This window comes from Lynx rufus, unplaced genomic scaffold, assembly GCF_022079265.1.
Source record: "Lynx rufus isolate CCGP_SWC_20201006 ecotype Redwood Valley unplaced genomic scaffold, mLynRuf1.p SCAF_6, whole genome shotgun sequence".
Lineage (NCBI taxonomy): Eukaryota > Metazoa > Chordata > Mammalia > Carnivora > Felidae > Lynx > Lynx rufus.
Genome location: NW_025814878.1, coordinates 20,389,049 through 20,404,123, shown reverse-complemented (window position 1 = coordinate 20,404,123; position 15,075 = coordinate 20,389,049). Strand labels below are relative to the sequence as shown.

Sequence of the window (15,075 nt, the reverse complement as noted above, 5' to 3'; positions counted from 1 at the left end):
TTTTATTTTTGATCTCTTGTATGATCTTTTTTCTTTTTTTTCTTTTCCTTCCCTTTGTGGAACCTTTAGAATCTTCTCTTTATCCTTTATATTCTGAAGTTTCACAATGATAAAATTTGATGTGCATTTTTCCCCATTTATTGTGTTGGATGCTTAATGGTTTTTAAATCTAGAGACTTACAGCTTTAACTTCCTTCCCACTTTATCATTGTTGCTCACCCTCTTCCTCCTCTGGGTCTCATAACTCTGAGTGCAGTCTTTCTGGTGAAGCTTCCCCAGAGAACAATCCTCAGGTATCCTGAAAGGATGGAGAGAGGTTACTTTACTTTTTTAGGTGCGATTGGGGACCCTTGGGTCTGACCATTCTCCTAATTAAAAACCAACAACCAAAACCCAACCCATAAAATCAGCTCTACTAATATTTTTGATAGTACCTCTACTTGCTGAATATTAACATCAAATTCTTTAGTTTTTTCAAAATATACCAAGAAAAGGGGTGCCTGGGTGGCTCAGTCAGTGGAATAGGCTCAAGTCATGATCTCATGAGTTTGAGTCCTGGGTAAGGCTCTGTGCTGACAGCTTAGAGCCCGGAGTCTGCTTTAGATTCTGTGTCTCCCTCTCTCTGACCCTCCCATGCTCGCACTCTCTCTCTCTCTCTCAAAAATAAATAAAATATTTAGAAAATATTGAACAAAACAAAACAAAATCTACCAAGAAAATGATACTGCTTCTAACTTTCCCACTGTCTTTCCCTCATCCTGCTAAACCATTTCTGTGAAGCACCCTTTTTCTGTTGGATCATTTACTATTATGTGTTTTGTTCTAGTCTTCATTATGGTTTGAGATTTACAGATTCAATTCTGGTTTCATTGATGTTACAGTTTCTTTTTCTTTTTCTTGTTCTTGTTTGCTATAGAATTTTAGAGGAAAAAGAGATCAGAAAAATTTTTACAATGCCATCTTGGAATCAGGGAGATCTGTTTAATCATTACAGTGATCCAACAATGAAGTAAACTATTACCCCAAATCAGAAGCTCCAGTACCAGAAATATCTCATAAAGTCTTGGTTGTTCTTTCTTTTAAAGACACTGAAGAAGAAATTTCTACCTGGGGTGGGAAAGACTTAGATTAAATGACTCACTTAATACATCTTTCAAATATAAGAGTTTATTAATTCTATACTTTTTTACTATGGATTTAAGGGAAGCAGAAATCATATAATAATTAAGATTATATGCCTGAAAATCAGGCAGGTTGCATATTAATTCTAGATCTTTTACTTAGACTATATTTTAACTTCCTCAGTTTCCTTCTCTGTAAGATGAGGACTACCTATTTTATATGACTGTTATAAGACAACACAACAAATGTGGTCTATATAATGAATACATAATCTATGTTAACTAATTCCAATAATGATATGCTTAAGTGAAGCCTGTGAAATGGAAATTAGTATTTTCTACACTAATAGTATTTTGGAATTGTTGCCGTCTAGAAACGTTTATATCTGAGAATGTATTGTATTATCTCTTGGTCATGGTATGCCTGGGTTAGACTGGCTTGTGGTGAGGAGCAAATCGTTGTAAATTCTTTTCCTACTCATCAGACATCATCTCTCTGTTTCTGGAAAAGGGGAAAATGTAGGACCGTGGCCAAGCAGAAATTATTTTCAGTTAGTCTAAATTCAAAAGTAGGCAGCAGGTCACAATGGCTCGATTCTTACGGTGATGCCTCTTTAATTTGCACTAGCTGTGCACAGGTGGTCTTCAGAAGTGCAATTATGATTCACTTCCTATGAAAAGAATTTGGTTTTATTAATTATATGCAAGAATTAGGCAAACAAAGATTTTCTCCAGACAGGGCAATGTGAACTAGCTTTCATGAATAAAATAAATCATTCGAAACTTGCATAAATACTGGGTGCTACACTTGTGCTTGGAAAGAGCTCCTCTTTTTAAGTGGCCTTATTTGATTACACTTAAAATTTTTTTCATGATAACAATTTAATCATGGATTTCTTCTTATAAATAATGCGGATAAATTTTGGAGTCAGCTTCTTACATGGATTCTCTGTTTAATCTGAATTATGATTTTGCTGCATGGATTCTACAAGGGAGACTTGGCTTGTGTCAATATTTTGTCCAAGGAAGACAGAATAAAGTCTGTCACATTGTATAACATTGGATATTTCATCTTGGAAAAGCCTGTCCCTACTTCATTGCCGAATGTCGTAGAGATCTGGGAGTGTGGGACTGTGTGTTGCCTTGTTCATCTATAATGTGTCCACTGAGGGTAGAGCTGCCCAGGTCTGCAGCAATGACATTCTCCTGGAACAGGCTTCACTGTTCCAACGTCTGAGTGCCAGCAAGTGGGCTCAAAGGCCACATGGTTGAGGCATGGAGACATGTCTCCCTTAGTCCTGTCTAAAACGTGTGTCATCAGCAGTTTGCCCAGCAGAGTTCTAGGATATTCCTTGGGTGGGGGGTCTGTTTGTTGTTGTAGACCAGCAGGAAAATCCTGCTCACATTTGAATATTCATAACATAATTCTGGGGGCAGAAGCTCCTGAACTCCAGGGGAACTGTTACTTTCACATCCCACATCCTCTGGTTCATATTCCCTAGAGGAAATGTGGAATACACACCCCATTTGAAAGAGCTATGATCACAAGATACCAAAATTAATGGCAACAAGAAGGCAGTGATGAAGGTTGAAAATGCCAATTGCTGATGGTCCCAACTTTGAGGTTGCCAAGCCCACCCACAGTTTTCGACCGACAGGTGTATCCTATCCCCCAACCCTCCCCCTCTACTCATGCTTCCTTTTTCTGGGATTTGATGGCTTTTGCAGCATCTGCAGAATCTTGACAAGGGAAAGGACCTCACAGATTACCTTGTCATCTCCCTTGGACTCAGAGGTTTTGTCCAAAGCCACCCTGACCTGTCCTGAGGTAGACGACATTTTGAAGAAAAATAAATCAGCCCTTCCTAATAAGCTAGCACTACTTGTCACTAGTTAAATAAAGGAATAGTTTCCCAAATGATAGATCCATTGTGTTTTACCACAAAAGCAATTGTGCCTCCTTTCAAAGATTTGACAAAGGCATTTCCTTCAAAACCCTTTTTTGAGGTTTGGTGACTAATGACTACGAGGTTCATCTTTCTCTTCTCTGTTTAGTATCAAAGGTTCTTTTGATTCTTCTTCATGAGTGTCATGAGGCTCCTCTTCCCCCGCTGATCACAGAGCAATTCTCAGAAAGGGTCTAAGGTTGAACTTGTGTTTAAGGAAGACTGTCATTTTGATGTGTTAAAAAAATAGGGGTGTGGTGGTTTTCTAGCGACAAGCTGGTGGGTTCTCTTTTCCTTCCCTCTTGCAATGCAGTTCTTAGCATAGAGTCTGGACATATTTTTTTTTTTTAAGTTTATTTATTTTGAGAGAGAGAGAGAGAGAGAGAGAGAAACAGAGAGAGAGGGAGGAAGAGAATCCCAAGCAGGCTCCATGCTGTCAGCATAGAGCCCGATGCTGGGGTAGAGCCTGTGAGATCATGATCTGAACTGAAATCAAGAGTCGGACGCTTAACTGACTGAAGCACCCGGGAGATCCCATGGATCTATTTTGAAATTCTAAGCATGTTATTTTCCTCCCAATAGTTTGATGTGGATATGATAGGATCTGGAACAACACAGACCCTGAGAATGGCAGAGGTGGTCAGTGGGATAAGATCGGGTGGGCTTAGACTCTAACACCTTACTTTTTGAATCCTTCTTATTATATCTCTTCCTTACTTCCTTTTTGTGGTATGGGATGCCTAAGCTTTGTTGTTTTAGAGACAGACCATTAACTGAGTTTGCCTGTCTATCTAGTCTTTAAGAGCATTTCTGGCTCTGAATAATCTCTTACATGACTGGTTGTTCCTGGACTAGATTAATTTACCATTTGTGCTCCTTGGTTCAATTTCAAGGACTGGGGAGGAAGCACCTTACCTTTCCCATTCATCTTTAAACGATTTTGTGGACCCATTCTATACCCATTTGGATTTGAATTAACCAGCAGTGGTCCCATATTGTAGTTGGATGCTGTCAGAGCTGGCTTGCTGCCTAACTCCAAGGGTCATTAATGAATCAAAATAAAGGGTCCCCACCCAGCTTTGTGCATCATGGTGGTCTTAGGTTCACTATGGCCAGATGGAATCATGGTATCCGGGAAGGACAAATTCCTAAGTGTCTTTCTCACAGGTACCCAAGAGAGGTTGCAAAAGCATTAAAAACATGAAGAAAAAATTCAAGGGGATCTTCTCACGTTTCTGTAGAGTGCCAGCAATCGCAAAAGATAATAGCGTTAAGCACTTTATTGGGAAAAATGTCCACTATTATTAAAAAGTAGTGATACTCGGCTGCCGAGATATGAGTGCCTCGGCGAATCTCTGAAACCTCTGCTGTTGCTCTTAGCCCTGCATCTACCTTCCCGCGGCATCCCTGCAAACCACCATATATCCCTTCTTCAGGGATCCCAGGAAGCCTTCTCTTGGTTGTCTAGAAATAAAAATAAGTGCCTGAGGCATGATCACTGTATCCCCATAGATTAGAAGAGGACAGCCTAAAACTAACAGGTTTGAGTTCTCACCAAAGGAAGTGCTGTCCTGGGTGTCCCCAGTGAATGAGACAAGGGATGTTCACCAGAAGGAATCTGTTCACAGGAATGAACACTTGAACACTGCCTGAACCTTACTTTCAGAGTCATTGGATGGAGATAAAGATCAACTAACTCCCCCCCAGAGTGCATATTAAAATATGTATCATCATAAACTATACATTACCAAAAAGGATTGTGCCTTTCCTTAAACAACAACAACAACAAAGCAAAACGAAATAGGCAACTAACGTAAGTTTTTAAAATTCACAATTTAAAATCCAGAGATCTTAGAATCTAAAGAATGAATGTCTTTTGAGGGGAGGCAACAACAAGTAAACAATTAAAAAAAACATACACTTGGGGCACCTGGGTGACTCAGTAGGGTGAGAACCTGACTCTTGATTTCAGGTCAGGTCATGATCTCATGGATTTGTGAGATCAAGCCCCGCATTGGGCTCTGTGCTGACAGTGCAGAGCCTGCTTGGGATTCTCTGTTTCCCTCTCTCTCTCTCTGCCCCTCCCCTGCTCATGCTCCTCTCTCTCTCTCAAAAATAAAATAAATAAACATAAAAAAATACACTTAATAGAAATTATGAAGTTTTATTGGTCAAAAGTGTGTATGAACAATTTGTATTTGAATATTTTGCTTGAATGGCATTATGTGTCAATGTATGTAGATAAAGTTAAATATTATATGAATTACGCTGCTTTAAATGAATACTTTTTTATACCATAGATTTAAGCTCAAAAAGAGACAGTTGACTTTGTGCTAATAAGAATGAAATAAGGCCAAAGAAGGGATGGGAAGCTTGGGCCTGAGTAAAGTTCTGAGATGGGAAAAAAGTGGCTATTTAAAATGTGTCATAGTAGCAAAAGCCCCAGTTCTGGAAAGATAAAGGTTGAGCAATAGCAACAACAAAAAATAATCTGGTCGTTTTTCCAAATTGGGTCATTCTGGATTAAAAGCCCGTTAAATTTTGAAGTGTAACCTTCCTGCGTCATATAATGAAACTGGGAAATTTAATATGATTTGTGGTTTTCTCTGTAAGGTTAAGTGACATAGATTAGATTTCTGCATAAAAACAAGCAAAAATAGGGGTGCCTTGGTGGCTCAGTGGGTTGAGCTTCCGACTTTGGCTCAGGTCATGATCTCCTGGTCCGTGAGTTCGAGCCCCGCATCGGGCTCTGTGCCACAGCTCAGAGCCTGGAGCCTGCTTTGGATTCTGTGTCTCCCTCTCTCTCTCTGCCCCTCCCCTGCCTGTGCTCTCTCTCTTGCTCTCTCAAAATTAAAAACATTTAAAAAAAAGTGAAAATATGCAATTTTGTTAGGTAAATGTGCATAATATTTCTACCAAACTGTCCAATTTTGATATATTCTGCATATTTTCTGATATTCTAAAGTAGTTTTTGGAAGCTTGAATTCATAACATTTTAAGTAACAGATACTTTTATTTATTCAGAGGCCTCTGAGAAACTCGAGTTCTATACTGGTATCATCTGTAATTAAATTAAAGACATGTATTTTTGATTGATAAGTGAAATTTTATCAGACGATATATTCAAAATATATGAATGTTTGATCGTAGGTCAAAGGAGACTTTGTGTCTAAGCCTCCAAAGCCCAAGTTTACATGTAATGTTATTTGCACACAGCGCCTTTCCTTGATCTCTCTACAGAAAATTAAACACTTTGAGCTGACTTGGTCCTAGAATGAAGTGGAACTAAGAGAATCAATTGGGTTCCTAAAATGCAAATAAAACATTCTATGATCTGTTAAGCTGCTAAGGAAATGAGGACACGGTGAATGGTATATACAAGGAAGTGCTTGGGGCTCAGGAAGGGGGGGGGGAGATACATTTAAAGAGTATCAGGAAAGGGCAAAATTTGAGAGAGCTAAGTTTTAATTAAATGTGTGAAATAGAAATTACTAGAAATTAGAGAGGAGTAAGAAGAATCAATTTGCGCAGCATGCACTCATGCACTTAGATAAATGAACTTGTATTTTTAATTGCACAGTATTAGTGGACCGCAAATTAAAACTCTTTCCATCCTCTCAGAGTGGACTGGACTAGTTTTGTGCTGTCTTCTGAAGCTGAATATTAGCATTAGCACCAAGAAAGGAGTAGTGACCCAAAACCTCCACTTGCCAAGACGCGGAATTGGCAGCTGTGAGAATGCCGAGGAACTCAGACTCTAAACCAATTGAAACAAGAGAAATAAACCATTTGTCAAACAAGCATCTACACAGCTATGAAGAATGAAGGCGCAGACGGAACTTAGAACCAAGTAGTTGGAATGCACATCCTTTCCAGGATCCCCTCTCGAAACAAAAGTAACTACATATAGAATGGTGTACTCTATTCAATACTTCATGGCTCATATTGATGTTAGGGTGAGTCTTTTGGGGCTCTTAGTCAAGTAAAGAAGATAAGAAATTATTCTTACTTGTATAAGAGAAAAGGTGCTATGATTATAGGATTCCTCAAATTAAGGAGGTACATCATAATTTAAGAACAGAATTAGAAATATTAATGTAAACTTTAAAAGAAAATTTTTGCAGGGGCACCTGGGTGGCTCAGTCGGTTAAGTGCCCAACTCTTGATCTCAGCTCAGGTCTTAATCTCAGGGTTGTTAGTTCAAGCCTGGCATTGGGCTCCACCATGGGCCTGAGCTTTAAAAAAAAAAAAAAAAGGAAGAAAACATTTGTAGCTTTGATACTGAAATAACCTAGGAGCAATATTATCCCATGCTGCGAGCTATTATGTAATTCTTGGTCTCTCTGTTTTTTCACTAAAAGAAACTAAGGGTCCTTGGAGAAATATCTCAGTCTATGCATGATCTAGGTATACAACTTGGATAGTTGTGCCAGACAGAAAGCTTTCAAAATAAATAAATTCACATCTAAAAGACAAGAAAGTGCCTAAGTGAAGTGCAAAGTTGTGACATTAAAAATGATAATAAATCCTTCAGTCCCCTTAAATACATTTAATCTATTAAAAAGCTATGATTCCCTAATGATGAACAAAAAGAAAAAAAGATAACATTAAGTATTTGAAAAAAGATGAAGGGACTAGAATTCATTATTGCTGAGCCTTGTTATTTACTTGGCATTATTGGCTTATTTATTGTACGTATAAAGATGACAGAAATGAGTTCATCCTAAATGTATCAGTTAGAAGGCATTTTCTGACACAAGGTAGGAATGTCATTAGAAAGACTCCATAACTTGTGACTCTAAGACAGAAGCCATGGGAAATATCCAAAAGTCATTGGCATCACTTGTTTTAAAGTTTTTTAAAAAAATTAAATTTAAGTAGCATTGGTTTCAGGAGTAGAATTTAGTGATTCATCACTTACCTGTAACACCCAGTGCTCATCCCAACAAGTGCCTTCCTTTATGCCCATCACCCATTTATTCCATCCCCCCCCCCAGCACCCCTACAGCAACCTTGTTCTCTGTATTTAAGAGTCTCTTATGGTTTACCTCCCTCTCTTTTTATTTTATTTCTTCTTCCCTTCCCCTATGTTCATCTGTTTTGTTTCTTAAATTCCACATATGAGGGAAACCATATGATAATTGGTCTTTCTCTGACTTATTTCACTTAGCATAATACACTCTAGTTCCATCCACATTATTGCAAATGGCAAAATTTCATTCTTTTTGATCACTGAGTAATATTCCATTGTATACATACACCACATCTTTACCCATTCATCATTCGACGGTCATTGGGGCTCTTTCCATAGTTTGGCTGTTGTTGATAGTGCTGCTACATTTGTATCGCTCTTTAAATGACGCACAGAATGGGAAAGAATGTATACCATGCAAATGTCTTTAAAAAGCAAAGGTAAGAGGCAAATACCACCATGGGAAACAAAAGAGGGTGAATTCAGCAGGAGGAGCGGGACAAGAAGAATTAAAGGGGCAGTGGCAAGGCTGTCAGCCAAGCCTGCTGGTGAACATTGAAGCAGGACAGGACAAACCTTAGGACAAAAATAAATGCAGACAAAAGAGAAGAGGCTGAGGTGGCTCACCAAGAAACTATAGAAGACTGTCCTGCAGAAACCAGAGAAACTGAAAGTGAAGTCCAGTTAGTGTCATATACCCGGTCTCACCTGTGGTCCTGGCATGTCTCTTCTTGTTAATTCAGAGGTATTTCTACCAATCCTCTTATAAATGCAAATTTTTTGGTAGCTCTAGGAGGACATTTTAAAAAGAAAAAAAATCCCACCCCTTATACTACCTTTTTCCTTCCTTTTACATATTTAGGTAAGTGCTTTTTTCCCTTTCACTACAAATCTTCTTTAAAAAGTGAATGACAGGGGCGCCTGGGTGGCACAGTTGGTTAAGCGTCCGACTTCAGCCAGGTCACGATCTCGCGGTCCGTGAGTTCGAGCCCCGTGTTGGGCTCTGGGCTGATGGCTCAGAGCCTGGAGCCTGTTTCCGATTCTGTGTCTCCCTCTCTCTCTGCCCCTCCCCCATTCATGCTCTGTCTCTCTCTGTCCCAAAAATAAATAAAATTTGAAAAAAAAAATTAAAAAAAAAAAGTGAATGACTGTCTTGTGTTTCAACTTAACATTCCATAGGCTGCAGAAGTGAAGTCTCAATAGCCATGATACGCAGTATGACTAAATAGCGATTTGAAGCCATAATCATATATTCAGCATGACAAGTATTTTAAATGACTTACTTTTTTTTAAAAATCCATTTTGAAAGTAGAATTGCTTTCCCAAAATGTCTGCTTCCTGTGCCATCTTTGGTGGTTGTACTCCAGTTTTCCTTATTACTTTATTCATGTGCTGTCAGAGAGTGGAAATTTTTGTGTGTGTGCATTAAGTTGTAATTTGGAGGGAATTAGGTCTAACAGCTCATTGATATTTTAAAATCTTGGTATTTGAGATCCTCTATTTAAGAAAAAATTTGCCTACACATTGTAAGATGGAAAGCTACTGGAAAAATTGCTATGGATTACAATTCATGAATTGTTAAATTTTCAGTGTTTATACTAAGAATTGCTTGCAAGTAGTTTCATAGCATCTATGGACTGATCATGGAAGAGAAAACATTGATTATGAAAAAAATTCAATGGGAAGGCATCTACATATTTTATGATGTTTTCAATTTATAAGTCTTTAGACTCAAAGAGATATTTACATAGCTTAAGAATCCCGAGCACATCAGATGGGGCATCCTAGATAGGATCTGTAGATTTCTATAGGTAGATGAAAGAATTAGAAATTGTTTATAATATAAATCCAGGAAAGTGGGCTAGATGATAACTACTATTAGAGTTATGGAATTATTAGCATGATTACTATGAGTAGAGTTGTGCATTAATTCTCAGGTCTTGGGAAGGATCTAGATCTTCCATCGGTCTCTAATAGTAATAAATAGTAATAACTAGTAATAGTAATAGTAATTAATAGTAATAGTAATAAATAATCATAATAGTAAGCTCAATTAATTAGAAAGGGAACCATCTTTCTCAATAGGTATGCATCTTTTAATCCCCAGAAGACTTAGAATTAAGTTTAGAAAAATTTAGAAGAATCAAAACAATTTATTAATACTAGTGTCAAGCAGGAACTGTAAGATCTACCTAGGAGAATAGCCATGATTATGGCACTTCATCCAATTTAATTACTGTGGTCTATTTGCCTATAACCCCACTGGACTTGGGAACAAAGACAGCGTGCTTTATCTCAGCAGTCTTAGCCCAGTGCCTGGCCCAGAGTCAATGCTCAGTAAATTTGTAGGAAGAAAAAATAAGGTCCTTAGGGTTGTAGAGAGATTTAGTTCTCTCAATATGTTCCTCTGAGGAGATAGAGAAAAGTGTCTCATTCCAGTACCTCCGGGCTGCTTCCATTTTGGAGGCTCCCTCCTGCAGCCATTCTAGAATGTAATAGAAATAGAGGGAAAAATTTCTCTGACGTTTTTGATGTTTAGTCCAGGGCATGTTTCCAGAGGGGAAGCGTCAGACTTCGAGGATGCCCCAGCCCTTGACATTCTCTGTGAAACGATGTGCTGTACAAAGGTCTGCCTGCCAGCAGCTGTGCTTGAAAACCATATGGTAGAGCCATGGTGACAGTTTTCCTTTCAGACCCTGAGTAGGCATTTGGTATCAGGAGCGATAGACAATACATTTCAAATCACTTCCTCATGACAGCCCTTCAGATGTTTGAAAACCTTATCCCTTCTGGGCAATGATTCCTGCTTCAACTGTTTGCCATCTGACACAGTCTTCAGACCTTTCCTCCCCTAAATTTTCTTCCTCTATTTTGTCCATGTTTCTTCTATGTATTGCCTCAAGGGTCTAGAAATAAACAGCATATACAGGCTGTAGCCTGACCGAAGCAGAGATCAGGGGACCGTTGTTGCCCTTCTGGCCACTCCACATCCATTGTGGCAAAGATGTCATCATCTGCTCAGCAGCCCTGTCACGTTCTTGACTTTCACCATACTTGTGGCCAACTCAAATCCCTGTGTTTTGTCTTATGTTGTTGTTAATGTGGTATGTTTTAAATATGATTCTCTAATTCTGTGCTTGTGTATTTTGAACCAAGCTGGTGCTTTGAACCTAAGGATTTAACTTGTATTCCTACTGAACTGATAGGTTTGGCTCGCTATTCCAACTTATGTTGACATTTTGGAATGATGATTCCACCATTAAATGTTTCCCATTCCAAGCTTTTGCCATGTGTACTTTTGATAAGCCTACTGCCACATTTTCATCCAAGTTACTGAGAAAGGTATTGAGTGAGACAAGTCGAGGAAAGAGCCCAGAGCACACCACATGCTCAACAAATAGTTACTAATTAAATCATGACTCTGATAGAAGGAAAAGTTGTAGACTGTGGTTATTGTCTCTACTACTATACTCAGGCAAGCATGTGCCCCTTTGTTTATCCTCAGAAAAGCATGCACTGTATTTTTCAAAGGGATAGTTTTCTTGCTCTTCTAGAGGTTTCCAGGACAATCTTATTGTTCCCATTCATTCTTTCTCCATCCCGTTCATCCATGTGCAGACAGGATTCAATATTAATAACAGAGGATATTGGTAGCATCATCTATCAGATATGCTGTATACGAAAACACCCCAAAACTTAGGAATCTAAAACAATGACTATTTATCACAGTTCTGTTGGTAGGTTAGTCATTTGTGCTGCAGTCACCTGGACTTAGTCACACAGTTGCACGTAGCTGAGAGACCCTCAGGGTGCCAGACTCAGCTAGGGTGAGTGGAATGGCTGGGTTTCTCCCTTCATGTGCTCTTTCATTTTCAGGGAGGCCTACTCAGGTTTTTTTCATCTGACACTGGCTGCGTTTCAGTGGGAGAAAGTCCTATGTGCAAACCCAAATCAAGCTTCTGCTTGAATCATGTTTGCTGTTGTCTCATTGGTCAAAACAAGTCACATGACCACATTCCAGAGTCAGTGAGGACAGGGACAACCTAAGGTTGGATATAGGAAGTGAGATTTACTGAGGGACATTAATGTAACAATTCATCACAAGCACACATGTTTATAGCACTTTCAGAATTTAGTTTATCATGCCTCGTAATTTATGTTTCCTTATAATTAGCTTTAGTGGGAATCTCTATGGCTATAAAACTTAGCATGTAATACTAGAGTTTTATGAAAAAGGACTCAGTATTGGGTAAGGATACAAAAACTGAAATTAAAAATTTCCAGTTTAAGTAGCACTTATACATATCTGCTAATATTTGAATAATATTTTCCATTAGTTATTATCTTAATGATTAATATATCAAAGTATCCACCTTGCTGTGCCCATGCTGTAGTTATAGTGGGTTGACTAAAATAGATTATGTATCTTTTTATTCTTGGAGAATCTGAACAAGTAGTTTTTTTTTTTTTTTAATTTCAAGTTTTTATTTATTTATTTAGCTTACAAAAGAAGTTTAATATACTGTGATTGCTGAACAGAAAACAAATACATGTTTTATTTTTCTTTGGTAATATGAATATTAAGTATTATTTTAACATAATTGTAAAAGAAACAAATTATACTCGTTTTTAACTTATTTGAATATACAGTATTTGCAAAATAACATAATTGTTATTTTTTTCACATACCACATTAACAACAACATAAGACAAAACGCAGGGATTTGAGTTGGCCACAAGTATGGTGAAAGTCAAGGACGTGACAGGGCTGCTGAGCAGATGATGACATCTTTGCCACAATGGATGTGGAGTGGCCACAGGATGTGAAATAAATCGGAACTATGTTTAATAAAATGCACATTTATATTTTAAAATTAATAAGGACTTAATTTGGTGTAAAAGTTGAAAATAAGACAGATTATAGTTCAGAACAACTTGCCACAGGAAATTTCATGACTAAATGTAAAACTTAACATGTCTTTTCTCTAAAATACACAATGAAAAAGAAAATGTATAAAACAAAGCAAGATGCATAAGAACATTTATAGGTAAGTGATATGGAAAATAAACCCTACAATTTGAAAAGCCATCGCATATACCAGGCATCACAGTAGAATTCACAAATGCCGGAAGTCATTTCAATAAAGAAAAGAAAACCAATTAGTTTTTCCTTGACATAGTCCCAATAAGCACATAGACTTCACACTTTCTGAGGAGGCTTTCATTAATCCCCTACCACACTCCTTCTTTTTATTCTTTGTTTCCACTCCTTTCAAAGAAACGTGAAATCAATGAGGAAACACGCACCAAGCATTACGGCTTTCATTTTCACATCAAGGTCTAAAGGGAGCTGGATACCAAAGCTATCAGCATCTGTAAATGCCTCTCTCCAAAACCAGTCCACTGCTTGGAAATCTTGCCAACTGTAGTTTCTTCATCCAGAGATTTAATCTCAAAGTCAACATCTGCACAACAGCTGCACCCAACACATGGACCAATAACTTTTAGTGCATCCTCTCTCCTCTCATTTTGAATTGTAAACCTTGGTAGGCATGGATGCCGGGTCTGAGTAACATAACCTACAGGTACACGAGGAGGAGCGTGGACTTCAATCTCCTGAAGGCAGCAAGGGCAACAACGGCTGTCACACCTTAGTGGTCTCTCCAGAGTTATAGCTTCTTGGCCCATATTATCAATAATCCTCATGGTAAAAGGCCGAGAAGCCCCACAGCAATTCCGGGTACAGCAGTCTGTATCCTCTGCTGCAGAGTAAATCTGTCCAAAGCTGTTCTTAATTTCATATTTGTTATTAGTTTCAAAACCTGTTATGACTTCCAGAAGCTCAATTTGTTGATGAACCAGTATCTGATCTATCTGACTTAAATACTCCAATCCGGGTGGACAGCCTGATGGAGGTGTGGTGCTGGCATCCATGGTACCCTCGCAGGTCCACCTGGTTGATTATACACAGGCTGGGGTTGGACAGGAAACCCTACTGGGCCAGCACCTGAATAACCAGCTGGTGGAATTGAGTAGCCAGCCTGAGGGCCAGGATAGCCAACCTGGGGGCCAGGGTAGCCAGTATGTCCTGCAGGTCCTCGGGGTGCTGCTGACGGACATTGAGGGGGATAGTCAGATGGTAAATTTGTTCCTGGGTGAGGAGCATTCATTTGTCCATTTTGCTTTTCCATGATTTATAGAGTTCTGTGGCTGCGGGTGCTCCATGCTGCCGAGAACCTCCGGGGTGTGGGAACGCTCTCCGTTTCGTTTCCTGGATCCTAGGTACGCCACAAGTTTTTACTTAAATTCTAGTTAGTTAATATATATGGTAAAATTGGTTTCAGATATAGGATTTAGTGACTCATCCTTAAGTATAATGCCCAGTGCTCATCACAAGTGCCCTCCTTAATACCTGTCACCCATTTAGCCCATCCCCCATCCACCTCCCTCTATCAACCCTCAGTTTGTTCTCTGTAGTTAAGACTCTCTTTGGGTTTGCTTCCCATTCTTTATTTTTTTCTCCCTTCCCCTATGTTTGTCTGTGTTGTTTCTTAAATTCCACATATGAGTGAAATCATATGGTGTTTTCCTTTCTCGGATTGACTTATTTCGCTTAGCATAATACACTCTAGCTCCATCCACATCATTGCCAATGGCAAAATTTCATTCTTTTTAATGGCTGAGTAATATTCCATTGTATGTATATACCACCTTTCCTTTATCCAATAATCAGTGATGGACATTCGGGCTCTTTCTGTAGCTGGGCTATTGTTGATAATGTTGCTATGAACACAGGGATGCATATGCCTGTTCAAATCAGTATTTTGTAGCCTTGGGTAAATACACAGTAGTACAATTGCTGGATCGTAGGGTAGTTCAATTTTTAACTTTTTGAGGAACTTCCAGGCTATTTTGCAGAGTGGCTGCACCAGTTTGCATTCCCACCAACAGTGTAAGGAGGTTCCCTTTTCTCCACATCCTTGCCAGCATCTATTATTTCTTGTGTTATTAATTGAACAAGTAGCTTTCTAAAGGC

The 15,075-nt window shown here is 38.7% G+C and overlaps 1 pseudogene; it reads right to left on the bottom strand.

Annotated features, from left to right (window-relative positions):
• Window positions 1–13,284: 13,284 nt before the first annotated feature.
• LOC124528232 (phospholipid scramblase 1-like) lies at window positions 13,285–14,209 on the bottom strand (annotated as a pseudogene).
• Window positions 14,210–15,075: the final 866 nt, after the last annotated feature.